We start from the raw sequence: 18,650 nt of genomic DNA on the forward strand, positions 1-18,650 counted from the left end.
CGTGAAAAAGCATGCTGGAGTCAATGTATTATAGAGTAAAGGGAAATGTATTTCTTTATTGCTCTGAGTCAGTGTACCTAAATGGAAATGAGTACAGAAATGGAGTAAATTCAGCCACAGACGTCAGAAATGCTATTCAAATGGAGGTTTGCCATCCCTCAGAAGATGTCTTAATCTGTACCTTAAGGTTAAGGTAAAGAGATAAGTGGAAACGAAACTATAAAAACAAGTGTTACCTAGGTTGAAGCTTGATTTTTTGATGTTGAAAAACCTGAATATTAGCAGCAGCCATTTCCTCTTGGACTTGATCATCCACACTTAAATCCTCGCTAGAGCCCCAGGTCGTATAGGCCTTCTAAATCATGTAACTAGTACGTTGAATAAGCATGGCTCAGGAGGTCAGATCATAAAGCAATCTTATTTTGTTTCTCAGTGTTACTTTCAGTTATTCAACGGGGTCTAGTTCTTTCCCTATTTTTGGATGAACATTGGGCAAGTCCATAACTTTTCTGGTCACACTTAGAAAATACAAACGTCTTAATTTAGTAATTTATATGTCTAATCCCATGTAATAGTCAAAACTTCAAGCTTGGGGCTTCCCTGGCAGTCCAGGGGTTAAGACTCCGTGCTTCCACTGCAGGGGGCGAGGGTTTGATCCCTGGTGGTGGAACTAAGATCCTGCATGCCATGAGGCACAGCCAAAAAAAAAAAGAAAAAAAAAACTTCAAGCCTGATTTAAAGTTGAGGCATTCTGTCTCTCCCAGCTTCTGCCTGTTTCTGCTCCCTTGAAGAAGGGAGGTGTGGCCAGCTGCCTCTCTCTTCCCTCCCATAAGGTTTCTCCTCCTCCTCCCATAGCTGATAAATTGCAGTTCCCAACCCCTGCAAGGTTCCAGAGATAGGAAAGCTGTTACCTTCCTGACACGTGTGATGAGCTGGCCTGACACTGTCTGGTCTCAACCTGCTTTTTCTCTTACATGCACTTTGGTGGGGGCTTTTGAGACACCCATATCCCTGGAGATCACCTGCAGTTCCTTTGATGTGAGGGGTAGGAAAAGGAGAGCAGGATCTTCCAGTGCTGTCTTGAGGAGGAAGGCTTGTGAAGAAAGGGATGGCCATTTGAAAATGAGTTTGCTCATCTCTGTTTTAGAAAAACAAATCATGAAGCAATGAAGGGAGAAAGGGAGTGATACATAATCATTCATTTTAAAATCCTTTCAAACTATTGAGTTTGCAACCAAGTTACAAAGCACTATGTATCAAGCTCTAAATTCTCACAAAGTATTGGGTTGAGCCATGGGAAATTCTGACTTTGTTAGACTAGAAAAATGTTCAAATGTTGGCAATTTCATTTGGTTCAGACATTTTTTTACCCCCTCTCATCACTAATACTGAATTCTGCCTTGTAGTTTAGAAATTTTAAAACTTAAATTTTACTTTTATCATCCCACAACTAGATCCTAAGCTTCCTGAGATGAGGAATGGCAACTGCTTACCTTTGCATTCCCTGAAGTACCCATCGCACAGTGGTTGCTGAGAGAAACTTATTAGCTCATACCACGAACTCAGAGAGTCATGCTGGAACTCATTATTAGCCACAGTATTGCAGAGCTCGATTCTAATCATCAAACTTTCCCTTGATACAGAAAGTAGTAAGTACAAGAAGTTGAAAAACCTTACATGTGGTCGGCAACTTTAAGAAAACTTTGTACTATTCCCTCGTAAATTACCCAGGGGAGGGAAAGGGAGAGGGAAAGATAGAACCTCCTCCAGGATACAAAGAGGGGCAGCTGTGGAGGGAGGAGACAGCTCCAGGCTGGAGGTCCAGCCTCCAGCCTCAGACACCCTCCAAATCCGAGGGAGGCGGTTAGACCGAGCCCGCTTTCCTATGCTCCTCCCTGATGTCAGGCAGGGACAAGAGCAAAAGCAGGGTACTGAGAGGAATTGTAGGCCCCTTCTGCCCGCTCATTGTCTAATGAGAAATTATTTCTTGGCGATCGTTTGAAAAAAAGCCAGTCCCAACCCGCTCTCTCTGGTGTTTGTCTGATCTGATTGGAAATTCCCGAGTGTGTTTAGGGCTTTGTTCTAGAATGCGTGAACATAGCTGAAATTGCAGAGTGTCATCTGTTACATATTTGGAGAAACTTTTTAAAACCTAACTTGACACTAACCTGCCAACTCTGACCCAGAATTCCAGACAGATACGTGGGTCTTCTAAAATCATAAACATTTGATGTTTGTGATCCTGAACTGGTTTTTTTTAATGCAAAAATATTTGCGTCTGGCGTTTTGAAATCTTCTAAAGGAAGTTTTCCAGACACCTTTGGGGGTGTGATTTTTTTAATTGAATAAAACTGCCACAGTTTTGTAAAATTCTGCTAGGATTTTCACTAGACACCGCTTCAAAACACCCTCAGATTTATCAGTGCCAAAATCCCCAGTCACAAAGATGATGTTAGCATTTTATTGTAAATGTATTTGGGATCCTCAGTAACTTGAAAGGCTTCTATTAGGATGAAACATAAGGCTAATTAATAAAATATGGAGCTAAGCACTGTGCCAAATGAAATAAATATTTATTGGAAATAACCAAAATGACTTTGCTGCAGTAGAAAGATCCTAAAACTGTACTCTCTGGAATAATGCTGAACATGTTCATATGTTTTCACAAACACATGCTGAATATCATGCCCAGTTCGCTAGAGCTGGGTAGGAGTAGGGTGAGAATTACCTCTACTGCCTGGGAGCAGTCACACAGTCGAACAATATTAAAGAAGTATTTATCATCAATACTCTTTAAAACCTCAAGAGAAATTTTAAAACTTAACTTGTCTGAGGCTTAGCTGTATGGCTCCCAATTAAATGAGAGAGTTGTGTCTTTAAATACCCATGCCCTACTGAAAATTCCCCATAGCTTTTTTTAAAAGCTATAAATGTGTTACTGGCGACAGATTTCAGCTTAATAAATTTCAGAAGGTTTTGATCGTTCCTTCACACTTTAGCTCATAAAAGGTGTAGGCAAATAAGCAGCATCATTTTCCCACCTTCCACATGATTGGGAAGGATACGAAATCCAGTTGCATTTCATTAGAGCGATTCTGGGGAGTCTAAGATGGCTCATGAGGAAAAGAGGATTCCAGATAAGTCCTTGGTACCTAAGGTTACACGTTGCGCATGGCTCTGAGTGCCCCCTCTCCTGCTGTACCAGGATCACAGACAGTCTCAGGCCTCTGCTGACCTAAGGTTTGTCACTGATGACTCAACCAGAAGACCTACTTAGACCTGTTGAGGATTCACAGCTCACAAGCAATTCTTTCTATCATATAATGATCACTCTTGGGTCACAGATGCCCCCAAAGGACCCTGGTTTCAGAGCAACTTAATCCTTCGTAAGTTGCAGACTCTCCTATGAGTCTAGTCCCGTTGGAAAGCATTCGATTCCAGTGTCAATCAGCTTTTGGCTCTTTTGTTTCCCTGATAAGAATTAAAAGTGGGTTGGATCCTCACAGCGCTGTTTGCAGGACACCCTGGACAGTGGTGGCTTTGTGACTCAGCGTTGAGGTCATTATTTTATAGAGCAGCACAGAAAGGTGCTCTTAGAAGCCAACACTAAAAACTCTCCAACTTATGTCAGTGATTTTCACATTATACATGTTCCTCCCTTTCCTTTCGATATGAATACATCCAACACAGCCCCTGCCTCTCCCAAAGTTAGAGTTTTACAAAAAGTACCTTTGGCATAACTCACCAAATGGTGTCATAATTACAACTTGTTTCACTGGCTTCCTGTTTGGGAACCCGGCAAAGGCAACGGTGAGTGGGCCTGAGACATGCTTTTTGAAAGGTCCATGATTCCACCGATTCCGTCCTTCATGACACAAGTCACTCCTGCTGCTCTGCAGAGGAATGGTAAACTGATAACCCTATGTACTCAGTCAACAAGCTATGTGGGGTCATTATTTGGAGTGAGCTTTCTCTTAGGAAAATAGATGTCCCACAAAACAGCCTAAATTTAAATTCTTCAGGGTAGATGAGATCAGATAGAGCATCAGTCTTAACGAGCACCTGTTTACTGCCAGGCTAGGATGTGAGGTTTATCCCCAAGCAAATGTGAACGTTTCTTTTTCCATGTTCCAGGTAATGGAACCAAACCGGAGAAGAGGAGAGGTTCCTCTTGATTTTCCCAGCAGAGGTCACCATTTTCATGATCTGGATGGGCTTTGTGCATTAGAATCCACACATTGAAAGGACTGTAGTAACTGCGTCCTCAGTTCCTGGAACTGAGAACAGATCCTCTACAGGACACTTTATTCTGTGGATAAAGAAAAATAGCAATTGTCTGGAAAACGTAGGTTGTTCAAGCAACCTATGTTTAAATTGGATCTTGAAATTTGAGATGTCTCCACTAAGCTAAAGTAAATACATCTCCTTTGAATATTTTCACGCACATATACCCATGCAACTATTGTTTATAAATTATTTTGGCTGCTTTAAAATATGGCCTTTTTCCCCCTTTAGAACAATTTAATCCAGAAGAAGAGTCATAAATATTACTTATTGCAAATCCCTGGGGCACTGCGGCATTAGTCGTATCTACCTTTAAAACCAATTCTATAGGCATGGAAAATGACAAATGTATATATTGAACATTTGAATTTGGTTTTATAGGATTTAGTGTCCTTAAGTGGCTTGGCAGAGTTATCATGCCCTTTTGTTCCTTTACTTGTGAACTTTTGTAGACTCTTGTCTAGCAGTCATCCAGGTCTTATGCTAAAGGCATTGAACAATACCTTGCGTAGGATGAACCATTACATTGTCAAAAGCCTTTCTAATAAAGCAAGGGATCAAGTAGTTCACACTAGAACTCAATAAAAATACCTTCTCTAAGAGAGAGTAGGGAATAATGGTCATAAACAGTACCCAATGGAACTCTTTGAAAATGGATTTTATGAAAAATATTTGTTGTCCCTCATGAATCATTATTTTGAATATTTCTGTCATGTAAATCTCCCTAAAATAAATTAGGATGAAATGCAGAGGGTAAAGTTACTTCTTCCCCAGTAGATTGCTATGTGTGCAAGCTTAGCTGGTTGCTGAATAATTTTGAACAGTAGAGAGCAGTAGAAGAGTATCAGAGAATATAGCTGGCCAAAAATCAAGATGCTGGAAAACAGAATAAGGGCATGTTCTCCTAAAATGATGTTCGGTTTCTACCGACAGGGAAAGACACTTTTGAACTATATGATAAATGTGTCCATTTTTAGAGAATGGCTAAATAACATCCAAACAATAAGCTATCAAACAGGAATGTGAGTATTTTTTAAATGTTTTTTTTTATTGTGGTAAAAGTCACATAATATAAAACATACTATTTTAACCATATTTAAGTGTACAGTTCAGTGGCATAAGTACATTCACGTTGTTGTGCAGCTCCCACCATCATCCATCTCCCGAATTTTTCACCTTCCTAAGCTGAAACTCTGTCCCCTTTAAATACTAACTCCCCATTTCCTCTCCCAAGCCCCCCATCCCCCGGCCCCTGGCATCTACCAATGTACTTTCTGACTCTCTGAACTTGACTATTCTAGGTACCTCGTATAAGTGGAATCAAACAGTATTTGTCTGCACCTAATGTATATTGGAATTGGAATTGAAATACCAGTATATATACTGATCAGCTGTTTATTAGAGTTAAAGCTGTTTACTTTGGAGGAGTGGAAATATTCAGTAACAAATTCTGTACAAGCTCCATCATCATTAATAGCTATAATCTAAAGCAGGCCTCAAACTAAGCATATAGGAGAGTCATCAGAATCAGTGTCATTTTGGTGAATGCCAATTTATATGGAACATTCAAGACATTTCCATCAATTTACCAATAAATGTGTTTGCCACTCACTATGTAGTCAAACTAGCCTTTGTAGAAACTACACCATAATTCTGATATTTCCCTTTGGCCTTGGTAACCCCACTGGGGTGGCAGTGAATGCAGCAGTGGTAAAAACAAACAAACAAACAAACAAAAACCAACATCACTACCACCACGCTTACTCTTGCCAGACACAGAGCAGTCCACATCTATTGTGCTGTTTCCATTTCAAGCCTCACTTGACCACACGTCCACCACTGAATTCTTGGTTCCTTGCCCGTGTTTCTTCCCATCTCGTAAATGGTCCCTGCGTCCACCCAAGCCAGAAACATAAGAATCATCCTTGACCCTCCCTCTTCCTTACCTCCTGCAACAGCAAGTCCTCTGGATTCTAATTCTAAAATATACCTCAAATCCATTCCCTTCTTTCCACTCCACTGTCACATCCCCACCTGGGCCGCCATCACCTCACACCTGCACCACTGCCAGAGCCTCCAGCTGCCCTTTCTCCTCCCAGCAGCAATGTGGTCTTTATATATGAAAACATGGATCGGATCCTGGCATTCTCCTGAGTGAAACCCTTCGCCTTCTGCCCACTGAGCTGGGAATGCAAAGCAAACCCCTGACAGTTGCCCACCAAGCCCTGACCAGCTCTCCGGGCTTACCCTGCCCCCACTCCAAGTTCTTTCTGACTCAGGACCTTCGCACATGATGCTGTCTCTCCTCAAAGGCTATGTGATTTGGGGAAGCCACTCAATCTTCTGGGCCCTGGTTTTCTCCTCTGAAAAGAGGGAGCTTGGTTGTTTTCCAGCAGTGATCTTCCGATTTCCTTTGATAAGGCAAGTTCTCTTGAATTTATCTTTTAATAACCTTCTACCAACCACTGATCCTGAGGTATAGGAGAGATTAGCCACATGTCCATCGTAACATATTTTCCAAGGATAGTACAGGAATACAAAATGCTTTGAAATTGAGATGTAAATGTTAACCAGCACTGTTTTCAATTAATAGAGGGATGTTTATACCATATGAGAAGTCTGAAAGTCTAAACTTACAGCAGGGCAGGAGACTTAATCCTTAGAAAGTAAATTTACTGCTGTCTCCCTAGGCTCTATCTGAATGCACCAGTCACATGTGGGTGCCTAGCTAAATTGGCATTCTAACCATCCTGTATTAAAAGTGTATTTTCAAAGTTTATCCTGTTCTCATCAGTAGGACGGTGTTGTCAGGTTTCCAATTTCAGATTGTCAGACACCCAAACCAGAATTCTGAGCCAAATTTCCTTTCTTCCATCGCCTATAGCAGATGTTCCTAAACCAGTCTACCACAGAAAATGAAGGTGAATTCTTGAAATATGTTTGTTTATTAACCGAGCCAACCCCACGCCAATTCAATCCAGTTCTGCAAACTTTGTTGAGTACCTCCTAGATGCCAGGCACCTACCAAGTACCAGGCTGCAATAAGTAGGTCCTGGGCCCAGCACTCAAAGGGTTCACAGTCCAGCAGGCAGACCCAGACGCAAATAAATGATGTCAGAGACCCGGTGAAAAAATAAAGGAAGATGCTATGGCCTCTGGGGCAACAGTGCTTATCTCAGCGTGGAGGGATGAGGCAAAGGGTGACGGACGAATAGTATTTACCTGTCAAAGAAGAAAACAACATTGCAGGAAAGGGAGTCGTGTATGCAAACCAACAAGAGTGCAATAGCTGTGTCCTTTGGGGGAATGGCTGGGGTTCCAGAGGGTCTGTGGCCAGAGATAAAGCTGGAAAGAGAGGCAGGCACCATGTTGTGAAGGGCCTGGTGTGACCCGTATGCTCTCCCTAAAGTTTGACTGTATCCTGAAATACTAATCACTAACTGCCACTTTCCATGAAATAACTCATGTAATCCTACAGAGCTAAGATTCCAGCCCACGTCCGCCATCTCTTCAGCCCTGCTATGAACCACTGTTACTCTGCCTCCAAGATAAAAGGATAAAACTCTCTGACCCTGGCAAGTTACCCAACACCTCTGAACCTCCCTCCATCCTCTGTAAAGTGGGAATAATCTGTACAATGGGAATAATTGGGTTGCTGTGAGAACTAAGGTTAGAACATGTGAAATATTTAGCATGGTGCCGTGTACGAGGTATGTACCTGCCATTATTATCATCTTCAACATCATCATTATAATTAATTTTTAAGATTTTAAGAAATGAAACAGCATAACCATATTTGCATGTTAAAAGGTGTCTAAGAGGGCAGGGTGAAGGGAGGCTGGGGTGTTGCCAACCCCGGGGGGCACCATTCACTTTGTAGTCGGTGTGTAAGTGCCCCTTGGACCCAGGCCGCACAACAGCTCTCAGAGGAACGGGACAGGAAGTGATCCAGAAATGATGAAAACGTAAATGGGGGGAGCAGAGAAGAAGGGGCTGCGATAGGTACTTAGGAACTAGGGACTGAGTGTGTCAGGACGGTAAAGCAGTGGCAGCAGACTTGATCAACTGCCGGGTTTCTGGCCTGAGTAGGTGAGCTGAGTGGAGACGTGGGGTAAGCAAATCAACTCGGATGACTGTATGTTTCTGAATATGTGTCTCTAACTTCTTTCCAAACAGAAAATAAACACGGTTTTAGATTAGTGATCTTTTTTTAAATTTAGTGTGTTTTCCTCTTAGGAGTGTCAGTAACCGGGATTGACTGTGTTCTTAATAACATACCCCAATGAGGGTCAGTGCCAGGACGAACGGCAGAATCCTGTTTTGATTTTCATTATAGCCACTTTCGGTCTGGCAAGACTGACCCTGTTATTTCTGAATTAATGATCTCAATCACCCAAGGCGTCTTGTAAGTGAAATGTGCATACAAATGAAGTCTCGTAGTAGTCGTGGGAAGGGTTTTCATCTTGTTAGTGTATGTTTAAAGTACCTCATCACAGGGCAAGAGAATATAAAGTTTTAACGACTGAGGAGAAAAAAATTCTGTATGTGTATCCTTTTGTAAAGACAACCTCAGAATATCCTGAAAATAGAAAAGACAGAAAAATGTTGTGTCACTCCCTCAGCCCCTGGCAAGTCTGCAACCCTGGTATTTCATTCACACCCATTGGTTTGGGATTTTGGGAGACATCTGCATCCCCAGGAGCGGGCAGGTGGAGGGCTGCAGGGTGACTTCCTCAGCCCCTTTTGAGTCCCAACATATCTTTCATATTTTACCTTATATTTTACTTTACTTGTGAGTTAATTTAATAGCTCACATTGGCTGAAACACTTTCAGGGGGAAGGGGGGTTTTATTTTTGCCCCTGCTTTATCCTAAGTGTGATGCTTAACAAATAGGCCATATTTGAAGTGTGGCTTCACTCCTAAGGGACCAGAACCAGAGCTGTCGATGCCTTGATCACATTCCAGGGTCCATTCTGTAAAGCACACACTTTACCTGAGATTGATGTCACCCTGCTTATCCTTTATCCACTGCTCCTTCCTTTGTTTGTTTTAAAGCAAAATAAACCCTTTAAATTTTCAAAACAACTAATCACAAAACAACAAGGTCCTACTGTATAGCACAGGGAAATATAATCAATATCCTGTGACAAATCATAATGGAAAAGAATATGAAAAAGAATATATATGTATAACTGAACCACTTTGCTGTACAGCAGAAATTAACACAACATTGTAAATCAGCTATACTTCAATAAAATTTTTAAAAAACAAAACAAAAAAACCCCCAACTAATCATAATAAACATCCAATAATTAGGAAGTAAATCTAAAAACAAACTAAAGAAATAAACCATCTGTACAATTTGATACAGTAATAATAATAACAACGACGACTAGCATTTGTTGAGCCCTAATCACATATAAGTGCTGTGCTACATCATTTACTCATATTACTGTATCTAATCCTCCCAACTACAATGAAAGATCCATTACTTCCATTTTATACGTGAGAAGGTTGGGCTCAGATTTACAGACGCTGATTAGAGTGTTTGTTAGAAATGCCTACAGGCCATCTGCGAGCAGGAACAGGTGCCAGGCAGGGGAGTGGCCGGGCGCCCAGTGGGCTTCTGTGCGGGCCGTGAGTCCACTCCCCTGCTCTGGGGGGTGACTTTCAGTGGTGCTCAGCCCCGACTCTTTGCAACTTCTAGAATAAACTTCCGTGTTGGTGCTGTTGGCGTCGGGGCTCGTGATCCAGTTCTTCCTCAGGTATGATGACCACTTGCTCTCCCCTGCTGCCCTCTCCACAACACTCCTGTCGTTCCTCCGTTCTCTCTACGAGTCATTATTGAGCACTTTCCACGTGCCGAGCCTGCTCTAAGAACTGGAGATCTAGCAGTGAACAAAACCGGCTATTCTGTGTCCATCTCTGTTCAGTGGAGCTTAATTCTGTTGGGCGTGGCAGAAAATAAAGAAGTAAAGAAACCACCCTGAATCTTTTAAATCAAACCCCCTTTCCATCTCATACCTGAATCCAGGTTTCACATCACAAAACCTTGCAAGGGCCTTTTCTGCCAGACCTGCCATAGACGGTCTGTTTCTCCTTCTTAGGCTATGAGAATTCATTGAAGGGATTGTGCTGGCCTCGGTGTTTCTCACTCACAAGCCTAAATACTGAGCACGGTTGTACAGGTCTACCAGCTCTTCTATATCAATTTCCCTCTATTATATGTTCATTCTCCCAGTAGCTAAAACACGAGAGAAACTAGCCAGTCGTATAGTCTTTATTCCTGAACAAAGTGTCTGCCTCAGGTCCTTCCATCTTTAACAACATGGAATAATCTAGAAGAGAACAAATGCCCCCTTTGCTAGTCCTTCCTTGCGAGATGCCTGTATTTTTCTTCTGGCCTGTGGTCTGGCTCCTTGAGCTCAGTAGATCCAAAGGCACCAGCCCCACCCCCAGACGCTGCTCCAGTCATTATCTGACAATACTCTATTGACAGTCTCCCTCAGCCTCGTGAAGGGGGAAAGGGTGTGACTGCCGACCTTCTACCTTAGGGAAGAATATGGTAGACCCCTCCTTAATGTTCTTAGGAACTAGTCCTAAGCCCTTAGCCAATGTTCAGGTTCATAAATGATGCTGTAGTAGCACACAGTTTCTCCCATAAAGTGCGGTCAAGTGTAAGTGGTCCCTTAGAAACTTAATGATGCTGTAAATATTGAACCCATATATTTGAATTTCTTCTAAGAATTGTCAGTTATGCACAACCCTTATGCTTCTCTCTGCTCCCAACATCAGTGCAAGGAGGTAGCTCTCCTGTGGGGCTATGGTTGGAAGTAAGAGCTGCCGCCACAAGGGAGTTACAGTGACTTGAGTAAGAGTGATTACAGCAGTGACTGACACGGTGCTCACTGTGTGTGAGGCTCTAAGCTGAGAGCTGTGCGTATATGACTCAGTCCTCCAGCAACCTTCAAGGTAGGCACTATTATTATTCCCCCCCCCTTTTTTTTAACATCTTTATTGGAGTATAATTGCTTTACAATGGTGTGTTAGGTTCTGCTGTATAACAAAGTGAATCAGCTGTACATATACATATATCCCCATATCTCTTCCCTCTTGCGTCTCCCTCCCTCCCACCCTCTCTATCCCACCCCTCTAGGTGGTCACAAAGCACCGAGCTGATCTCCCTGTGCTAGGCGGCTGCTTCCCACTAGCTATCTATTTTACGTTTGATAGTGCATATATGTCCATGCCACTGTCTCACTTTGTCCCAGCTTACCCTTCCCCCTCCCCATATCCTCAAGTCCATTCTCTAGTAGGTCTGTGTCTTTATTCCCGTCTTGCCCCTAGGTTCTTCATGATCAGTTTTTTTTTTTTTTTTTTGGTTCCATATATATGTGTTAGCATACGGTATTTGTTTTTCTCTTTCTGACTTACTTCACTCTGTATGACAGACTCTACGTCCATCCACCTCACTACAAATAACTCAGTTTTGTTTCTTTTATCTCCCCTTTTTTTTTTTTAATTTTTATTTATTTATTTATTTATTTATGGCTGTGTTGGGTCTTCGTTTCTGTGCGAGGGCTTCCTCTAGTTGTGGCAAGCGGGGGCCACTCTTCATCGCGGTGCGCGGGCCTCTCACTATCGCGGCCTCTCTTGTCGCGGGGCACAGGCTCCAGACGCGCAGGCTCAGTAATTGTGGCTCACGGGCCTAGTTGTTCCGCGGCATGTGGGATCTTCCCAGACCAGGGCTCGAACCCATGTCCCCTGCATTAGCAGGCAGATTCTCAACCACTGCACCACCAGGGAAGCCCTATCCCCCTTTTTAAGAAGAGAAAACTGAAGTACAGAGAGGTTAAGTAACTCACCCAAGGTGACCCAGCTAGTAAGAAGTGGGATGAGGACTCAGATCCAGGCTGCCTGTCCCCAGAGTGAACGCCAGAACCTCTGCTCCAATCTTTCTCAGTGCTGCAGCAAACGATGGGTGCAAATGATACAGCTGTGACGAGCGGTAGGTGCTGGGGGTTAGCTGGGCTCCCTCACTGTGAGTGGAGCTCCCACACCTGCCATTGGCCCAAGTCACGCCAATCCACGCCTCGGGGGAGGGGCAGGTTGTCACACGTCACAGGTGTTTGGCTCCCTAGGAATGTGAGCTCCTTTGATGCCAGGGTCTGTGAGCGGTCCAACTTTAGTGGACCCACTTTCTCTATCGTTCCTCAAGCTTTGCACTTCGTCCTGCAGCCACCCTTCCCCTCCACCAGACTCTTCAGTGTTTCAGGAGGGGGTGAAGCCCTGGTAGAGAGATCTTTATTTGGAGATTATACTTCTGATTAAAGAGCAAGCTGCGGGGAGGGGAGCAACAATTTCCTGTGACTTTGAAGGAGGAAATAATTTTCTACTTGACTCTAGAAGAAAAGCGAAATGCAATGGGCAATTGTTTGTTAAAGCTGCTGGGTATGCATTGCTTCATTTAAATACAGTAGCACCCTTTGGCAGAAGAGCTGAAATTTATTCCCAGCGCTTTCTTTTATAAAGCCTTCTACTCTAAATCCAAATTTATACAAGAATAGAATCTTAGAATCAACCAGTTGTTTTTTTATATTCTTTGAGCTTTCTATCCTTCTAAAACATTTTCATAAGTGAAAAAAAAAATGTAACCATATTAAAGAAGCCTGCCCTTTTTAGAAAAACTAACAATGGTTTTCATTTTTGCACGTTGTCTTCCAGCCCAGGCTCAAACTATTAATGTTTTCCATAATGTACTTGCAGCTCATATAAGTCAATATGGTAACTCCAATAACACATCCCCCAGATCTCAGGAGTTTAACACAACTCAAATTCACATCCCACTCACTCTGCATCTCTGACTCAAGCCAGCAAGCAGGCTGTACTGGTCGCAGTCACAGAGGCGCAGACCCGAGGGATTGGGTCCCATCGTGGTGCGCACTTCCAAGATCACTGAGGCAGGGGAAGGAGAAACAGGACATCACAAACAGGCTCTTAAAACTCTGCCTGGAAGTAACACCCATTACCTCAGCTCCTTTCCGCCAGCCGAAGTGACACACAGCCAAGCCAACTTCAGGGGAGGTGGGCTTGTACATTTACTGTGTACCTACCTGGAAGGATGAAAGATGGGATATTTGAAAACAGCCCTTAACTGTTCCACAACTGCGTTATAGTCTACCACGAACTGTAATTTACTAAACTGTTTTCCTACTGGTGAATACTCATGCCAAAAGCAATGAGTTTATATAGGATTTTAGAGCATATATTTGAATGTGTTTTATGGAACCATCACCAAGCAACGTTTGGCTGCCCCTGTATGAGATCTCTCTCTCTCACTCTCTCTCTCTCTCTCTCTCTCTGTCTGACTCACTCACTCCCATACACGCACTTCTGATCACCTGTCTGCCCTGTGGCCGCAGGCTGGAAGGTCAGACGCTAACAGAGCCCGGCTCAGCAGTATGAGCCAGTGCGCCAGCGCGTTCTGATTTGCTCCGTTTCAACGCTACTTCTGTCCTAAGCACCGCTCCTCCCTGCTGCAGCCTTGCACAGCCGCATGGCAGCAGCCTGGACGCTCGGCCCGAGCGCAGCACCTAGCACAGTGGTCGTGTCCAAATGAGACAGAAGTGACTTTAGAAATGAAGTGAGGATACACTAAACGTTGTGCCGTCTCTGTGAAGGCAGTGGCATTGCCCAGTGATAAAACTGCCTCTATTAATCCAGGTCAGAGAACCACTGTGGCTTTTGAATTGAATTATGTTGTATGGCCAGTCTTCCAGATTACAGAGTAAAATGTTAATGGGGCACCTGAGCCACCGGGCCTGTAGTGGAATAATTACATTTAACTGAAAAATTAATGAGTGAGAGGATCTGCCTGAAGTTATACTGGAACTGGGAAGCAACTCAGCACCCATGGGGGTGAGATAGGGAAGGTGAAGGGACAGAATCTAATAGTAAAATTAGAATCGTACAGAGCAGGGCACGAGGCGTAGGCTCCAGAGCCCAGGTGGTCCACAGAGTTGGGAGCAAAGGGGCCTCGTAAGCTCAGACCAGGCTCAGGAAAACACGTACCACCAGGCCCAAACTGGCAAATAGGGCAATGGAGAGAGAGTCCAAGAGGAATCAGCAACATCTGTAGTTTAATGAGAAAATGTGTCCATTTGTGGACATATAAGAAGCACAGAGAACTGAACTGCCTCCCCCATGAAAGGAAAGCCAGGACTTACAGGAACTAGGAGACATTTCAGGATGTATAGGGCTGCCTAGCTTCTAGTTCTGGGGCTACCACTTGTTAACAGAATTCCTTTGGCATGTTACTTAATCTCCCCATGCTTGACTTTCCTAATCTGTAAAATGGGATTAATGATAGTACTTACGTCACAGGGGTGTTGTGAAGTTTAAACAAGATACTATGTGTTTCTTGTTATTATATATATTATACATGTGTGTTATATGTATATAATATTATACATATTATATAATGTGTGTATATTGTTAGAACAAGGAGCCACATAGCAAGTGCTTTTAAAATGTTAGTTCCTGTGAGGGGTTCTTGGATCCCAGATGCTAAATGGGATTTAGGACAGGTCCCAGAAATAGAGGCAAGCTAGGGCTCACTAGGGCCAACTCGAGAGTGGAGAATCAGTTAGAAAGTAGAGTGAAACCATGGTAGAAAGATTCAGAATATGCAAGAACGCACCTTTTTGAAGTTGGTTAAAGATGCCGAAGATGGACAACATAGATAAACCTTGAAGACATTATGCTAAGTGAAGTAAAGCAGTCACAAGAGGAGAAATACTGGATGATTCCACTTATTTGGCATACCTAGTCCAGTCAAATTCATAGAGACAGAAAGTACAAAGGTGGTTGCCAGGGGCTGGGAGTAGGAGAGAATGGTGATTTATTGTCTCATGGGCACAGAGTTTCAGTTCTGCAAGACGAAAGAGTTCTGGAGATGGATGGTGGTGATGGTTGTACAATAATGTGAATGCACTGAATGCCACTAAATGGTACACTTAAAAATGGTTAAAATGGTCAATGTTATGTATATTTTACCACAATTTGTTTAAAAACTAAGGAAATTTGTATAAAGTATGACTTTAGTTATAATAATGTATCAATTTTGGTTCATTTATAGTAACAAATGTATCATACTAGTATAAGATGTCAATAATAGGGGAAACTAGGTTCAGGGGTATTTGAGAAATATCTGTACTATAGTCACAATTTTTTTGTAAATCTAAAACCGTTCTACAAAATAAAGTTTATTTTTTTTTAAATAGCTCTAGAAAATGGGAAAAACCAGATGAAAAGCTGCTTTGGCTAGAGTGAGGGATAGTTGAGAGAGCTGGAGAAATCATTAGGAGTCTGAAAACAGAGATTGTACATATGGCTTAGGAAGTAACATGTAAGGAGGAAAAGGGACTTAAGGAATCAGAAGGTTGGTCTCAGCAGCAGGGGAACAGATAACCATTGACACTGACTGGGAAAGGATTCAGGTCCCCAACGTGGCTTCATGCTCACCCCAGGCCCACCTTACATGTATATAGGAGAAAATCGTAAAAACACACATACTGTCAGTCAAGGGCATTTCAAATTCCAAAGAGGGAAGATTACTAACCCTGAATCCTTGGACATTTCCTTAAAGCAAAACAGAAAGCCGACAGTTAGGAATGGACAGAATGGTATAGAGCGGGGCGCGAGGCCCTGACCCCAGAGTCCCCGTAGTCTGGTGGGTCCAAGTAGATCTGAGCACCTAAGCAAGTCAGGGCTGAACTGTAAAGTGTTGATACTGTAAATCAGATGTCATTTTACAGTAAGATTTATCATTTTAAATTCTTGTCCCTAAAAGTCCCTAGGAAGTCTTTATGAATCAGATCTAAGTTCAACACATATTTAGCACCTATGAAGTTCTATATTTGTCATGTCTGCCATGTCATTTTAATTCTCATAATAGCTAGTAGTAGTATTACCATAGAGTATTATTTGAAGAAACTAGACTCAAATCATTTGAGTAACAAGTGATAGAGGAAGGAATCAGACTATGATCTTCTGACCACATGAACGAATTGTGAGTTTCTAAGCTCCTTCCATAACAACTGTTAAACCAAATGAAATCAAATCATATACGGCAGTGAGGAGTTTGCCTAAAGGGCTGATCAAGCCAGACATCCTGGCTGCAGAGGAGGTCCTGGAGGAGGCGTTGGAGAGCAGATGTGGGCACAGCACAGCCCTTTTTACAGAATGTATGCCCTGCTCCTCCACCGCTAGGTGCCAAAATGTCAGTAGGATGGGCATCGTTTTGAATATCTGCTCAGTGCTGTAAAAATTGGGCACGCACAGATTCTGACCAGTCCCCATGGGAAGAGGGTGAGGAAGCTGTGAGGGATGCAGGAGCACATGTCACGGTGTGGGCAGAGTGAGGGGGAAGGGATGTGGGCCTACTGTGACAGGGGTGGAACAAGGGGAACATGCCCTCAGCAGCTGCAGGAAAGTGGACATTAGGGTGGGGCTGCAAGAGGGACCAAGGGCCCTGGGCTGAGGCAGGAGATCAGCAAATACAGTCTATGCCATAAGTGAAGAAATGTTTCAAAATCAGTTAATATGCTATGAGAAACGTCAACACTAGACTCCTCATATTTTTGAGCTTTCATAGTCCACTTCATTTATTGGGATACTTTCAATGCAGCTCCCAGAAAAGGAAAGACATACACCAGAATGCAAAAATGGTCTGGAAAGGTTAGCATGAAACTTAATATTCACCAGCTCAGCCTCCACTGGCCATGATGGTGTTGCACATAGTAGGTGGTCAAGAAATGCTTTTTGAATGAATGGTTACAACATGGAATAAGCATCAGCGTGTGTATGTGTGTTTGTGTGTGTGTGAGTGTGTGTATCTGTGTGCAGTTTGGGTTACTATGGGAAGTTTTTCGTTTTGTTTTATTTTTTTAATGTATCTATTAATATCTTCCACCATATATTCTGCCTTTGAGGTCAAGAATCATGTAGTTAATGTCGTCTTTGTAACTATTCGCAGCTTCTGTGAGGCTTTTTCCATTGTGGGGTGGGATCTAAATTGATAACAGTTTTCTAAATTCCAGACTAAGTTAACATGGTGGTATTTTATTTAAAATGCTTATCTTAGCCTATCCTATTTCATGCTGGCCCATAATTAGAAGCATTCAGGTAAAGGCTGGACAAACGACTACATTGGATGGGAATGGGATTAAAAAATTCAAGGATCCCTTCTGACTCTGAGTCCATTTTTCTGTGACCCACCCCCCAAATCCCCCGAGGTCAATATTCTCTTTATAATCATACTGCAAATCCACTCACAGGTGGATTGTAGTACTTGAGTATATTGTCTCCACACTGCAAACCAATATTGTTTAGCCATCCATTTAATGAAATGAAAACTCCAGCCACTCACTTGCAACTCTTATAGAATGTGCCTGGGAACATGGATGGAGATAACCAGGAAGCTTCAGGGGACACTGGTTAAGACACTGGCTTTAGGAAAGGGTGAGGCTCCTCTTAGTATAGCAAAATGTCTCTCTTTAAGATTTTGAAAAATTTGGGCCTGTTGGCTAAAGCAATTAGTAGTCAGGACTAATGACTTAATGCTGGATCAGATCTGATCTGGTGATATGGACAACTGTACCCTTCTGCTAACGGCTTATGCCTTCAACCAGTCCAGAACTTAAACAACTAACAATAGGAAGAAAAAAATTTCCTGACCTATTTTTTTGAATCTTCACATGATGCAGAGATAAAAATAATTTCTCTGCACTAATTAACTGAAAAGTCTTGGAACATTACAGCCTGGAAGCTTTCCATTTCTAAAATTGGTGCCCAGAACATTGCTAAGTGGTCTGCTTTAGGGAAAGATGTGCTGGTTTTCATTAATCCATCGTTGAGCTTTTCAATGGGAATAATTCAATAAAACCTTTGTATTACTTTTTCTCCCAGTTAATAACAAGAACATAATGTACTTTGGAAAGGACAAATGTATGACTAATCCTTCACTCCCATGTGTGATTTTTCGTATGCATCTTTTGAGTTCCATGTATTTGATTAACCATTCAGATAACTACACAAAACGCAACTTTATTTTTTTGTTTTGTTTTGTTTTGTTTTGTTTGTTTCCCAGGGAACATATGTATTTTATTTAAAGAGCTGGCAAAACAAGAGAAATTCACAGGAATTGCTTCTTATGCAGTAAGCAATTACAGAAATCATATACTCATGCATTTTTAAACAACTGGGGTGAGAGAAGCACCTCTGATTTTTCAAATTTGATTTCAAACATTTACACAGCTAACCTACCTTATAACTTCCACACATAACTTAAATGAGCTCTAACATA

The 18,650-nt window shown here is 42.4% G+C and overlaps 1 protein-coding gene across 5 annotated transcripts in view; it reads left to right on the top strand.

Annotated features, from left to right (window-relative positions):
- The window catches only part of SCFD2 (sec1 family domain containing 2), a 402,102-nt gene that overhangs the window by 301,333 nt on the left and 82,119 nt on the right, over positions 1–18,650 (top strand). The window contains exons 6-7 of one of the 5 annotated variants that reach the window (XR_014263821.1): positions 7,763–11,776; positions 12,089–13,930. The exons of the other annotated variants lie outside the window; for them this stretch is intronic. The gene's annotated coding sequence lies outside the window, so the exon portion shown is untranslated. Of the gene's footprint in view, positions 1–7,762; positions 11,777–12,088; positions 13,931–18,650 lie in introns of those variants that run through there. 5 annotated transcript variants of the gene reach the window in all.

The sequence above is a fragment of the Balaenoptera physalus genome (genome assembly GCF_965194825.1).
Source record: "Balaenoptera physalus genome assembly, chromosome: 5".
In the NCBI taxonomy this organism is placed as follows: domain Eukaryota; kingdom Metazoa; phylum Chordata; class Mammalia; order Artiodactyla; family Balaenopteridae; genus Balaenoptera; species Balaenoptera physalus.